At 39.1% G+C, this 14,699-nt stretch overlaps 1 protein-coding gene across 3 annotated transcripts in view; it reads left to right on the top strand.

The window, feature by feature from the left end:
- CA10 (carbonic anhydrase 10) overlaps nt 1-14,699 on the top strand; it is a 415,389-nt gene that overhangs the window by 209,348 nt on the left and 191,342 nt on the right. The window lies entirely within an intron of this gene.

The following is a 14,699-nucleotide window of genomic DNA, read 5'->3' as shown; positions in this document are numbered from 1 at the left end:
CAGTTTTGCATCTTCTCCCGTTGCCTGGATGTGGTGCCATTCTGGAGTGTTGGTGGAGCTAAAAGGAATGGCAACTGTTAATTTGTCTTTTTGTGTGTGTGTGTTTTGTTTGTTTGTTTGTGCAGAAGATCTTGCAAAGCAGCTTTCACTTTCTAGGAGAATAAGGGAAAACCTAGACATTTCCTCAAAAAAAACTCTTCCATTTGAGCTTATCTTGTAATTTATCTGAAGAATTAGATATTGTAAGGTCTCTGTCTTGCAATATCAAGATATGACACGTAAAAAGCATTGCATACTGAAAATCAACAAGTGGAATGATCTTCAGCATTGTCATAAATAAGACAATGCAGTTCAGTCAGAAAGAAAAAAAATGTATTGGACCAGAAAGATGTAAGACAGCCATAGCAAACATTTGCCACAAGTCAAACAAGGCTTGAGATAAGGGTTTAGTGGAGTGACACTAAGCTAACAGGCAATTTCCAGGCTGTTGAATTGAATTGTATTATTATTCATCTCACCCATGAAATAAGCTTCCTCATTGTCCTACACAAAATGTTCTATGTAACAATGGAATAAGCACAGCAGATTTCTAAAAAAGATGGGAGGAGAAGAGGGATTAACTTGAATCCCCAACCTTCAAGGGCTGGATTTTCAGCTGCAGCCAAGTTCTGGCTACAGCTGAAAATAGTGGAAGTGGAAAGTTTAGCTTTAGTGAGCTTCATTGTTGGGTTGCTGTGACATATTATGCATGGGACTGCTCTTGAAAGCAGTTCAGATGCTTCAGCTGGTTCTGCCATCTAGTTGTCTGGATTCTGACTAGTTCTGATAAGATGGAATCATTTCATATCACATTTAAAAGAATTTGGCTCCTTGTTTATTTGAATAGGGCATGAAAATGGGGTCCCAAAAATCTGAAGGAATGCTTCCTCTCATACTATCTGGTTTGTGCACTGAGATCATCAGTACAGACCCTTCCCACTTTACCATCCCTGGGAAAAATACGCTATGCGTCAACAAAGGTGAATACTTTCTCTGTGGTCGTGTTCTGACTTCACAATGCTTTCCCAAAGGAAATAAGAACGTCAGACTATCCATATCCTCCTTGAAAAAAAAATACAATAAATAAAGTAGCCAGCAAAACAAGCGATACAATTTAAGCACGCCAAATAGGACAAAAATTGGGGTCATTTAAAGGAATCTACATCACGGCTTTCTGAGGAATGCCTTGGAAGATACTAAGTATGGCTTTGCTGAGGGAGATGCAGGGGTTCCTTGCATCTTTAAATGGTCAATTAAGAGTTCATTACTATTAGACTAGATGGATATAATCACGAACAGTTTATGGCATCCAGGTACTGTAATTGCTGGGGGAGGGATTTCCCATTTCATATGAGGAGAGGCTTTCAGATCCTTCCCCCCACACCTGAATTGCACTTCCAGGATGTGGCTTCCCCCTAATGCCCAGGATCGCAGCTACAGACTCCTTGCCCGTCTCTTGAGGCACTTATTAAACTGACAGGAATATTCACAAACTCAAAACAAATTGGATTGAAGCAATTTAGGCATCAAATTATTTTTAAATGTCCCTGCCAACTCAGTGGAAAAATAATCACTTTCACAGCCAAATAAATTGATTTTACACATGTATCGTGTGTCCGGCAACTTTTAAATTGATTTAAATAATGCTAAAATGGTGCTCTTATGACCACATTCCCAGTATAACCATAGCCTCAGTCTATTCATAGTTTCTGGCCCCAAAGTGAAATGCCCTGTTTGCTCTTACTTTTTTTTGGGGGGGGGGGGAGTCTAACATTTTAAAAATAATTAAATTCATAATCTAAATTTATTTTTCGTGGTCTGTAGTGTTTTTTATGGTTTTATTTAATTTTTTACAGTTGTATTGTTTTGATAGTTTTCCATACCACATCCCAAGATTGTCTTGGTGACTGAAGGATCAGCATAGAAATTTTTAGGGTAATAAAAGGGAACACCCATTTTTCCAGTTCATGGATTTTCATATTCCTCTTGTGATTGGTTTTGTATCATCTGAAGAGAAGCGTACTTGCTCTGGATACATCAACAAGTGTATCGTTTCAGTGCACAAATTGCTTTTTCAGTTGTTATTACTTTTGTTTCCCAGCTATTGCTACTGGATAATTGTCTGTCTACAGAAAATAGTGATGAATTTAAATTATGTCAGCAGCTATGCACACACTGGTTTCACTTGCAAACGTCAGTATTCTCTATCCCAATTAATCTTCTTGTCCCAGGATTTTTTTTAAAAAAAGAAAAAACTTTCACTGAGTATGTTCTGAGGAATTATTTTAGAATTCTAACGTATTGAGAGATAACCATAGGCTCAGGGTTGTACTTAGGGTTTAACATATATAGCTTGTACGAAGATTCCAGCTTCTCAGCTGAATGGGGCAATCGTACTGATAACCAGAGTATATTCGTTATGCTTTTTTGCATCATGGTTCACCAAAACTTGATGTGGGTTTGGTTTGGTTGCTTGACCAGAACAAAAATAAAAAACACCCTTTGCAAACTTTAATACCTTGGGAAAGTCAGTGTAAAGTGACAAAGCTGAAGAATATCTATATATCTGTGTTTTTGAAACAAACTATAACTCTGGGAGACTGTCTTAACTTAGTACTGGGGGTTTGGGAGGCTAAGTTTCTAGGCAGCCAAATAGGAACGTAGCACCAGACTTAGGAACAAGTCTTGCTTCAGTGCAGGGGGAAGTCACAATGTAGGAAGCAGGAGGAGGCATACACAGTGAGCATCTGGAGAAACTGGGAGGCCTTAAGAATCATAGGAATCCCGTGAAACAACAGGGAGAGCTTTGCCGGCAACTCTGCATTTCATAGCTGCTTCTGTTTCTTTATCAGGTGGCAGGGAACAGAGGGAAGAATCTTAGCATGCTCAGAATTTCTTCTCTTTTTTTGACAATGCCACACATTTCTTTGAAGGAGACCATGACCGTTGCGCTTCTGCTTTTAATCTTTACTTGTTCTAGTTCTTGGTCCTTCTTATGCAATTGCGTGGTGTGTCATATCCTCTGCTGTCTTGTGCAGATTTGAGCTGTAAAATATGGGACAGGAATACAGCAAACCGGGGTGAGTTGGGTCCAGTTCCATACCGAAAAATCTCTGAGACACCAATCTAGGATAAACATTTCTGAGGTTTGACAGTCTCAGAGGAGACCAGAAATTTCATAACTAAATCTATTCTAGCAGCCAGGAGCTGTCAGAATGACAAATAGACTAGTTTTTAATATCAGTTTACATTCCAGAGCAAGGGGAGGGAAGAGAAGACGGAGAGAGAAACAGCAATAATTCACACTGTAAAATCTGTTGGCATCATGTTTTGCAACTTTTGGATGACAGGAGTGAAGAAAATCAGAGCTAAAACCAAAACTTTATCCAGTATCGCCAATAAGGCATTGACTGGAAGGTTAATAATAATTGTATGCCACCAAGTCAATTCTGACTTACAGCAACCCTTTGCAAGATTTTATTTATTTAAATTTATTTATTCATTTAAAATATTTTACTCTGCATTTTTCTGTAAAAGGGCCCAAGACAACTTACATCATTAAAAGGACAATACTTACAAGCTAAAAAAACCCCCCAAAAAACCCTAAGTATACTGTGGCAGAATGCCCACATCACTCCTGTCTATCATAGCTGAAGCTCAAGAGCAGGAGCCTATGAGAAGACAGGAGGGGTGGAGTCAAAGAGACAGAGAGAGGAGGGCAGTTAGAGAGGAGAATTGGAGGGTGGAGGAAAGAGAATTGGAAAGTTGGATAGTTAGAGAGAATGAGAATGAGATAAATGGAACAGTAAAGCTAAACAGATAGAGAATATTATTGAGTTGGTGAATGTTCATAAGTAAATACAACACCTGAATAAACAAACGTGTAATCAAGTATAAGAAGTTTAATGAGTGATCCTAAACAATAATAAAATAACATCTGTGATTTTAAAAAAACCAAATGATAAATAAACAAGTTACATTGGCAGCCCGTATCTGATGCATATATGGTGCAGTGTGGATGAGAGATCCATTGGTGGTAGCGGAAGAAAGAGTAAACGTATCCAGAGAGTGAAGCTGTGTTTGGGAAAAACAAACAGGGAACACTGGGTGGAACGTCACATATACAAATATTTAAAAAGAATCAAACTAGTGTCATATTAAAACAGTAAATAAAAATCAATACTAAAAATATATTTAAAAGCAACCGAGCAGGTCTTTGCCTACTTGAAGGACAGCAAAGATGGGGCCAGCCTACTTCCCGTGGAAGGGAATTCCAGAGTCTGGGAGCAGCAATAGAGAAGGCCTTCTCTTCTATGTCCTCAACCAAGCACACCCAGGGAAGGTTTAATGCCAGGGCAGTCTCATAGAGGGAGATTAGGTCTTTTTTTCCTAAGTAAATAGCACTCAGAAGTGATTTATCATACCCTTCTTCTGGGGCGCATCCTGGGATTATGCAGCTTGCCCAAGGCCACACAGGTTGCTTGCACTTGCAGGGGCCTCAGTGTGGAATCAAACTCCCAGCCTCTGGCTCCACAGCTAGATATCTAACTCACTGAGCTGTCCAGCCAGCTTGGAAATGTAAATAATGTTAGACATTAAAAATGGAGATGTTATCACTGCTAAAAACTGAAATTACTTAATTCCTTCACATTATTAATGTGTTACTCAAAATGGTTACCTGGTATGCCCTCCCCACAGGGAATAAGAACGCCTAAACTGCACAGCAGTCTCTGTGCAGAATGGCATCTTTCCTGCACAGAATTCACCTGGCAAGAACAGAAGAAACACCAGCAATGGGAAGGCTTACTGGGAAGTCCTGGCATGAGAAATCATGGAAAATTTTAAATAATGAAAAAAGTACTGTAAATATATTGTTTAAGTAGCTGATTTAAGTGTCATAGGAATGGGTCACTACTATTTTAATAGTGCTTGTTTCAAGGGGGATGAGAAATCTAATCACAACTGGGGAGAAATATTAACTCCTCTTCTCCTGCCATCCATTTACCCACCATAAATACACTCTAAGTCCTGAGCACACAATTTGCTCTGTGGGCAAAAAATTCTCCAAGAAAGATTAGAACATTTTATTTTATTTATTTATTTATTTATTTATTTATTCAATTTATATGCCGCCCAAACTACCCAGAGGTCTCTGGGCGGCTTACAATAATTAAAATTCAATACAGCAAAAGATAAAATAATTAAAATACAATTAAAATACAATTAAAATTGCCATCAGACCCACAGCTAATATAACTTCAATTAAAAGCCTTCTGGAACAGGAAGGTTTTGACCTGGCGCCGAAATGTCATCAGCGTCGGCGCCAGACAAATCTCAGTCGGGAGGGCATTCCATAGTCTGGGGGCAGCTGCCGAAAAGGCCCTTTGTCTACAAGCCGTCCCTCTTACCTCCTTAAGGGACGGCTCTTTCAAAAGGGCCCCCTGGCTAGATCTTAACTGCCGGGTAGGTTCATATGGAAGGAGGCGGTCCTTCAGGTATCCAGGGCCCAAGCCGTTTAGGGCTTTATATGTCAAAACAAGCACTTTGAATTGGGCCCGGGCAGCAACTGGTAGCCAATGTAACTTATACAGAATCGGCTTGATATGTTCTGTGGCAGCTGTACCACTCACCAGCCACGCAGCTCGATTCTGGACCAGTTGCAATCGCCGGACCGTCTTCAAAGGCAGCCCCACGTAAAGCGCATTGCAGTAATCTATGCGGGATGTTACCAGTGCATGTGTGACTGTCATGAAACTCCGCTCGTCCAGGTAGGGCCGTAGCTGGTATAATTTCCGCAGCTGAAGGAAGGCGCCCCTGGCCACCGAGTCCACCTGGGCTTCCAGTGTTAGACTGGGGTCCAGGAGCACCCCCAAGCTGCGGACCCTGTCCCTTAGGGGGAGTGTAACCCCATTCAGGGCGGGGAAATGGCCCTCCAGCCTGTCCGGCAAAGCACCCACTAACAGCACTTCCGTCTTGTCTGGATTGAGTTTCAATTTATTAACCCTCATCCAGTCCATTATCAGGTCCAGACACGAGTTCAGCACAGAAACTGCCTCACCTGGATTGGTGGAAAACGAGAGGTAGAGCTGAGTATCATCAGCATATTGCTGACTCCTCAGCCCAAACCTCCTGATGACCTCTCCCAGCGGTTTTTGATTAGGAAAGCAGTGCTGGGGAGGCTTAATACTGCCCCCCAGCTGCTTTTAACTCTTGAAATGCAAAAGAGTCAGTCACATGTGACACAGACGCTGTCATCATCCACGCAGATAATGCAAATCACCCAGCTTCACCTTGCACAGAGGCTACTGACTTCTGCTTTTGGTTCATGGTGTCATGGTAATGAAGTGTAATTGATTATAATAAAGTAGAAAGAAAAGAGCAAACATTCTGGAGTAAGGTCTCAGCCGTGGATATAGGTCCCAATCCTGCACCAAATGTCTGCATCACAGCAAATGCCTGGTGCCACCACTTTTGAACTATTTTCAATAGTGATGCAGATATTGGGCCACAAAAAGTGAGAACCCCCCAGACCCTACTAAATTTCATACCCGATTGGCCCCCAGTATCAGAACAGGAAGTATATAAACTTATTGATGCTCTAGCAACAGGTAAAGCACCTGGCGAGGATATGATCCTGCCAGAAGTGTATAAGAACAACCCGGAATGGTAGGCCCCTGTCCTAGCACAGCTCTTCTCTCACATTAATGCTACAGGAATTTTCCCCAAGGGGTGGAGGCAGAGCATAATTTTCCCAATTTATAAAAAAGGTAATAAATCCATCCCCCAGAACTACCGCCCAATCAGCTTACTGGATATCAGTTCCAAGCTCTATGCCCGCCTTCTTTTTCAGAAGCTGGCCAAATGGATGGAGGAAAATAATATCCTTCACCAGGAACAAGCAGGTTTTAGGAAGGGCCATAGAACAGTAGATCAAACCTATGTGCTACATCATCTTGTATGTAAATATACCACCAGGCCATTTAAATGGGTTTTCACAGCTTTTATTGACTTTTCCTCTGCATTTGACACAATCACCTGAAATTACCTGTGGGATAAGCTCTAAAATGATGATTTTTGGAAAGCATTCCCCCAAATTCAGCTGGACTATAGGCAAAAATAAAATAGAATAAGTCCAGACCTCCAAGTACCTAGGAGTGCATTTTGGTGAGAAAAATTGGTGGAAATCCCAGATACAGAGCACAAAAATATTGGTACAGAAATCTATCGGTACAGGATGCTCTGGCCAAATTTTTCCATTCTAAAGGTGGTAAACTAGTAACCCGAGCTTTAAAAATCTTTCCCAGGAGGGTCATCTCTCAAATGCTTTATGGAACTGGGATCTGAGGTATGAATCAGAACAACCTACACCATCTTGAAGTAGGACAGAACACATTTCTGAGACACATCCTCGCAGCACCCCAGGGGACTTGAGCAGCTTTCCTTAGAAGAGAGACAGGCATGGTGTCCATTAAAGCCAGCGCAACTCTAGCTATATTCTCCCACTATAAGAGGGTGATGGACATGCCTGATCTCCGTCTACCTAAATGCTGTATGGTAGCGCAATGGAAGCGTGGCAGGTGGGCAACTTCAGTTCAAACCCTTCTAAAATCTAAATCCTTCTCCACATACATTTTTGTTTTTTTCTGGGGTTAAAAGAATGTTGAGGGACTGGATCTACAAACTGGATAATAACCAGGACTTAGCCTTAATAGACTCTTCAAATTTCTCTCACTGGTACTGTACTATCTTCTGAAAATAAACCACCTAATGGCGCAATACTCACACCCACTTATTTTTGCCTGCTTGAGAACCACATTCACAGAACTCAGTTTTCAAACCATGCCAACCTCTGTCTTAGATGGCAGGTACATGAATGTCCCCAAGCATCTAAGGCTGAGTATTTGCGGAGCGGGTGAGATAGAGGATGTTGTCCACTATTTACTCAACTGTCAGCTCAATCAAAACCACAGAGAAAAGTTCCTGGGTAACATTTTGGCTGCCCTACAAGAGGAAAGCCCTCAGATAAAGGTGGTTATTTTTGGACTGTGACCCATATGTTGCATACAGAAGAGCGCTGTTTGCAAAAGTGGCCAGAAACATTTGTGCTAATTTCCTGAGAGCCATTGCGATCAATTGTGCAGGAGACTCCCAGATATAATGGGTCATTTATCATTTTGTATGTCTGTGATTTTACTTGATCATATTTGTATTTTAAATAATTGTGATGGCTTTTTAGCCAATACAATAAACTTGCCCTTAACTGAACTGAAGTAGAATGCTCAGAAGCCTTGAGAAATATTATGGACTCCAGACAGTCCTGATCAGGACATCTGGGAGCAGATGTATTTATACGGCCAAAGTTTTGCTTCCTAGTATAAATCCAGTTTTGAAAAGGAAATATAATTTTGCATTCAAAGAAGTAAAAAACGTTGATTGGCATGTGTTCTCCAAGAAAAGGTGCATAAAATGTCTTTTTTGTATGAATAAAATGTCACTTCTTGATTCGTGCTTTCCTAGCATTGGTGAAAGAAGTAACAGTGTTAAGATTTCTTTGTTCTTCTGGAAGTCAATAGCTGTTTTTAACCTGTTCTTTCATTCGTCTCAAAAGTAACTAGCTAGACATCTGATTTACTGAACAGCTTGCTAGTTGACACTCTTTGTCTTACACTGTAGTGGTTGCAGTCATTAAATGTCACAAATGCTTTGTGCTGATCATTTTGAAAACTGAGTGACCTTGAACCAAGCAGTGTCTCCCAGCCTAACGCGCCTTAGAGGGCTAATCGGAATTCCATCCTTCAAATAGTCAACAAGTAGATACCATTAAAAAAAAATCTAACCAGAATAATATCAGGTTATGAGATTACTACAACATGCTACATTCCAGATGACTATACTTACAAAATCTAAGTCTCTTATAAATAGTGAACAAGTTTTGAAATTGATTGACCATGCTCTTGGTACCTGCAGTACGATTCTACAACTGCCAGACTTTTATGTAACTTGCCATTATTGCCCCCATTTCTTCTCCTAAAAGATGGGAGATTGCCACAAAGAAAAGACAAGGGTAAGAATCTATTGTTGTGCAAACCCCATACATTGTGTTGCATCCAGTCCAGTGATCATGATGACGGTATAAGAAATGTCTTTGCCGTCTTCCGGTATAAGAAATGTCTTTGCCGTCTTCCTAGTGGAAAAGTTTCTTGCTTCTTATAACTAATTATTGTCAGTTGTATTGAACAATATTATGATGGCAAAAATATGTACTTTACTTTCATTTTTAAAAGAGTTACTTGCATTAATGAGATGTGATTGATTTCCTCCTAGCTGTAGATCGAAGGTTTGAAATCACTTACACACACAGTTGAATTAGATACTTCCATAGAACCTGTTTATATGTTTGTGTATTACATCTGTATTCTTATGTGACGTAATGTTGAGTGAGGGATGGACTATGTAGTGCCTTCATTTTTTTTTTTGCATTAAAGTATCATAGTACTTAACCATGGATGAAACTAGTTTGGTGGAGGCATATAAATTGTAGTCCAAAAATATGGAGGACACCAGATTGCCTGCACTGAATCATGATTCTGCATTATGAGGCTCAGCCTAGGAGAGGGAGCTCAGAGATAGTCCCTCTTTTTCATTAACCCTCATCCTAGAAAGTGGAGCATATTGGTGTTCCAGAGGTCATGTACTTCAGAACATTCTCAGGCTTAGCACAGTTGAGGGGCAGCCTCTGGAAATCCCTGCTGGTACACATAGAGGGGATGATCTCTATGGCTGTCACAGGTGGGAATCTAGAAGTCCCAAACATGGAAACGTAGAATGTGCATGCCTGCCTGGGCTGTCCAACAAAGTTGGAGATACTGATGTCATGAACAGCTAAGATGGAAGAACATGGTACAGTTTACTATAGGGCACCCAGAAACATCTGGTGTGAATGGTTCAGGTTAAAGGAGACTTAAAACAAAGAAATAGTGCTAGAAATGTTTGATTTGCTCACAGAAAGCATGTTTGATCACATAACTTGTAAAAGAAACAGAAAAGTTTAGCTTGTTTATAGAGCCCATCTTAAGTTATAGTGCAGTGACACCAGTCAAACCATATTTTCACCATCAAATCAAGTCACAGTGGCAACCTAAGTCTGGCTCAATAGCCAGTGGCAAGTCCTCATCCCTGTTGCACAGTAACGCTAGATTAGAGGTGGGCAAAGTAAGATATTCCAGAAGTAGGACTGCAACTCTCAGCATTCCACACCAGTGGTTATGCTGGTAGGACTGATTGGAATTGCAGTCCAGCAACATCTGGAAGTTTGTAACCTGCCCATTCCTACCTGCAACATAGTTGGCGCATCATGTTAAGGTTATGCATCATGTTAAGTTATTGTTTGCAAGTACTGTGCTAAATGCTTTGGCTGCTGCTGAGAGCTGCTATGCAGACCATGAACCTTTTGCTCAGGTGGTATTTAAACTAGGCATTCAGGCTTGTCTGGCCTTTGATAAACCAAAGTCAAAAGCCAAGAACAATGCAAGGCTTATGAATCTGGCTTGTCAGAAAAGTGATAAGCAGTTCCTTTTTCATACATTGTACTAAACAAGCCACATACTGGAATGTTCAAGATTTGTTTGGCAACACCTGTTTTCAAGACCAGCCAAGTAGGAGTGATTGAGAACTATGCATCAACTCAGTCACAGTGAGCAAGAATGCTTTAGATGGCTAATCTCATCCATTTGTCCTTGGAACAAGCATACTTCTGGATGGAGCATGCTAGTAGTTTTATGATTTGTTCATTAGGTTTCATTGTTATAAATAGAGTGTGAAGGGGGTTGTATAAGTCTGTTACATTTAGTAGTTAGGCATTTAGAGATGCATATTAATTTTATTATCTTTTTAGAGAATTATTGTTATCCCAGTCAAAATGTTTTATAATCCAGATCCTCTAGCCGTTGACTTGGATTAATTTGAACCATCAACTCCATTGTTGTTGTGCACCATGCTTGGGCAATTATGCTGTATTTAGTGAGTGGAACTGTAATGTCTTTTGAAAACCTACCCCTTCTTATGTGTGGCATAATTGCTTTCAGCTTATTCAGCACTTATTGAATTAGTACTGAAAAGATCATTTCATGCTTGGTTAAGTGGTAAATCCGATTCATTTGCTAGTGAGACAGAGTAACAAATCTGACTTTAACAGTGTTAATTGTAAGCAAAAAAGAATGTAAGAGAAGTTAACAAAGGTAAATCAGCCTGTTCTATTGTGGTAGTTGTCTGACCTCTCTCCTGTAACACATGAGCCAACATTCCCATTTTCTGTTCTTTAGTTGTTTGGGAATCATCAAACCAAAGTTAAGAGCTTTTAAGACACTTTGATTTTAACAAAATAGAGTTAAGGGTATGCGTATGTCTTCCAATAAAAGCACTGAAGAAGTGGTATTTCAGGATTTTTCTGGACCACACCCTTTTATTGTTAAAATAGGGAGGCATACAACTTTAGTAAAATTCTGCTACACAAAACAAACTTAAATATACTATATAAGTTGGATAACGTTTATGAACAAAACAAAAAAGTGCAATATCATTTTGTCCACAGACTATATTCCCATATTGCATAAACTCATTCAGTCTTGACTGAGTACTACAAATCTATCTAGCTCTCTAAGCCATGCCAGGTTTGTTAATTTAATTAACAGTTTCCCAAAATCTTACAGTTCAGTCCTCTGTTGACATCATGTTTAGGGATTTCTATATCTTAGTTCTTTCAGTCTTCACAGCTCTAATTAGATTAGAAACCATTGCACTCCTGATTTTTCTAACTTCATTTTTACAGCCAAAAATGTTTTGCTGGAGGGCTGATAGGCAATTGAAAGCTTACAATTATTTTGTATCATTTATAGCTTAATTCCAAAGTACTCATACATTTTTCAGCTCACCAACAATACTTTTTTTATGCTCACCACACTTCCAAATGCATATTTTCCCCTATTTTTTCAGTCCTATAATTGTGCAGAACCATGTATGCATAATCTTGTAATTATTATATTTGAAACTGGAAAATATGCAAACTTATGGTATGTCTTACAAATTTGAATCTACACCTGCTCCTGGAGAGATAATTCCTTAAATCTTGTTCTTAGTCTCTCTTAATTTGGCCCTTCTCAAAGATATCAGACATCAGTGGAAGGTTATTATTTCTGTAAGCCTTTATTATCTTTATAGACAAAGAACCTCTACATTACAGTTTCTCTCCATCTGCTGTAAAAAAATGTATTCCATCTTATCTCAAAGGAGAAAAGTTAAAGAAAACTAGAAAGTGTGCTTTTATTTTCTATATTACAATCAGATACAAGATTATTTTGATTTACAGAGTCAAGATTTTTTGATAGATTGTATTCCAATTTAGATCACATTTGCTTAAATCCTGTGCATACCACTGTAAATTACACTAAAGTCGGACCATTGAATAAGTAGGGATTTGGTGAGTCCATAAATCCCATTGATTGAAATGGGCCAACTCTTATCATGCCTTACTACTAGTAACTATTACTAGTGAGTCACAGCTAGAGTAGGCCCATTTGAATGGATGGAAATTACATAGAAGTTGATGCTCCAAATCCCCACTGATTCTGTGGGCCTATTCTAGTTTGAATTACTTCTTTAAGCAATAGGATTTCAGTCGTTTTTCACAGTCTACACAAAACTGATTTGAAAATTTCCCAGTTCCCTATTCCAGTTAAAGCTCTATTATTTAAAAATAAAATGAATGGTAAAATGCAATGACTAAATTTGCATTTACACTTTTCTGAGATCTTTGAAGCTGTGAACAATTTATTTTTCCTTTTAAATTTTTTCTGCCCTTTTCAGAGCTACATGCTCTGTCAGTGGTTTAGGATTAATGAAACTGAAACCAGTTGTTAGTCCCAGCTAGAAGAGATAATTGAGTCAGTGGTGTTTATATAACTGTTGACTCACCTTTCACCTTAATAGTATTCAGCTGAGACAATGGATCTACTGTAATCTAGACAGGACTAAATGGTGACATTGCACATGGGAATTCAATACTGTTTTCTTTCATTTCTATTTTACTAATCCAATAAATTCATCTAGCTCTTATTTAAACCTTCTAAACTGAATTTCAAATTCATAACAATATATAGTCATTATAACTGTGCATGGCAGTGTTCTGGGGAACTAGAACTGCTACCATATAGTCAAATTGTTAGATTTAAAAAAAAAAAATTAAACTAGTAAGAAAAGCCTTAAAATTAATTTGTTATATTTGTTGTTTATAACATTCTTTAATATCTAAATCATAACTTTTTTAAAAATTTACTAAAAGTGACTGAAAAGTTGCAAATTATTTCTCAGTAACAGATTAAAATATGACCAAACTCTGGGAGGCAGTGGAAGACAGGAGGGCCTGGCGTGTTCTGGTCCATGGGATCACGAAGAGTCGGACACGACTTGACGACTAAACAACAAACAACAACAATCAGTTTAAAGCAAGATATTTAAAATAATGTAAAACATTCATCACTTCTTTAAAAAACCAAACTAAATTCCATTCCCATCTAGTCCTTAATACATACTCAGTGTATGGTTGAAATTTTTAACAGATTTGATATTAAAAATTAATTTTAACTAATTATTGGCAAGGTCAATTACAATTGCTATCCCTCTCCCTACTGTTTTCCTCAGAAGTGTCCCCTCTCAAGGTTGTTCCTCTTATGAAAATTAGCTGCTGGGCTTCTCTTACATGCTTTTGCAGTTCTGCCCTTACACATCATGAAAGTTATTCAAAATAGAGAAATAGATTTCACTTTATAGTCACATTTGGCTATTCTCGACATCTGTCAACCAGTATCCTTATTTTGAACTAGGAGTCTCATCTTGAAAATGCATACTCTCTTCCAGTGTATTTTACACTGGCACAGCGCCTTGGATTTAAAGAGCTTAAGTAATATAATGGGCTTACTTCAGCCTTGGTGGGAGCTGCTTTTCTCAACCAGTGTGTGTACTTTGTGAACATTACAACCACATTGATGGAGCCGTTTACAACCATTTTTCCTATCTGATCATCACTCAAACCACCGTAAATTACAGAGTTACATGTTTGGCTAGAATCCTATTGGTGATTTACGCTGGCATAAGAAAAACATGTCAAATTGCTGCTCTTTAATGAAATGTGGTTGGATTCATGGGCATGTAGCCAATCACACAATTGGGCATATGCCCAGAAATGTGTCCCATAGTTTGCTGCTGAGCAGCAGTTATCCACCACTATTAACATAGTTTCCCTTATATGGGTATAAATTGTTGGTACAGTTCTTTACCATCTGAAAAGCACACCATCTCTGCTGATCCAGATTTCTTCCGAAGAGGCAACAGTGTAAAGAAATTTAAGGTGGTGTTGATCAGGAAGGAAAAATCTTGTGTTTTTTATTGCGTCATTTATCTGGAGTTGTGGCTCCCCTTGTTGGCTAATCTTCCCTAGCATTTGGGAGGGTGTAAGGAGGCAAGATTAGCTGCCAAGTAGTGAGATAACAGGAGATAAACAGGTGAAGGATAGAGAACTTTCATTGGCAGCTTCTCTTTTTTCATCCGTTTAATGGCTTGTTCTGTTTTCAGTCCCTTGTCAGGTGGGAACAAAGGTAAAACCAGGC

Source organism: Pogona vitticeps, chromosome 2 (assembly GCF_051106095.1).
Source record: "Pogona vitticeps strain Pit_001003342236 chromosome 2, PviZW2.1, whole genome shotgun sequence".
NCBI classification, from domain to species: Eukaryota; Metazoa; Chordata; class Lepidosauria; order Squamata; family Agamidae; genus Pogona; species Pogona vitticeps.
This window is presented reverse-complemented; position numbering and strand designations above follow the sequence as displayed.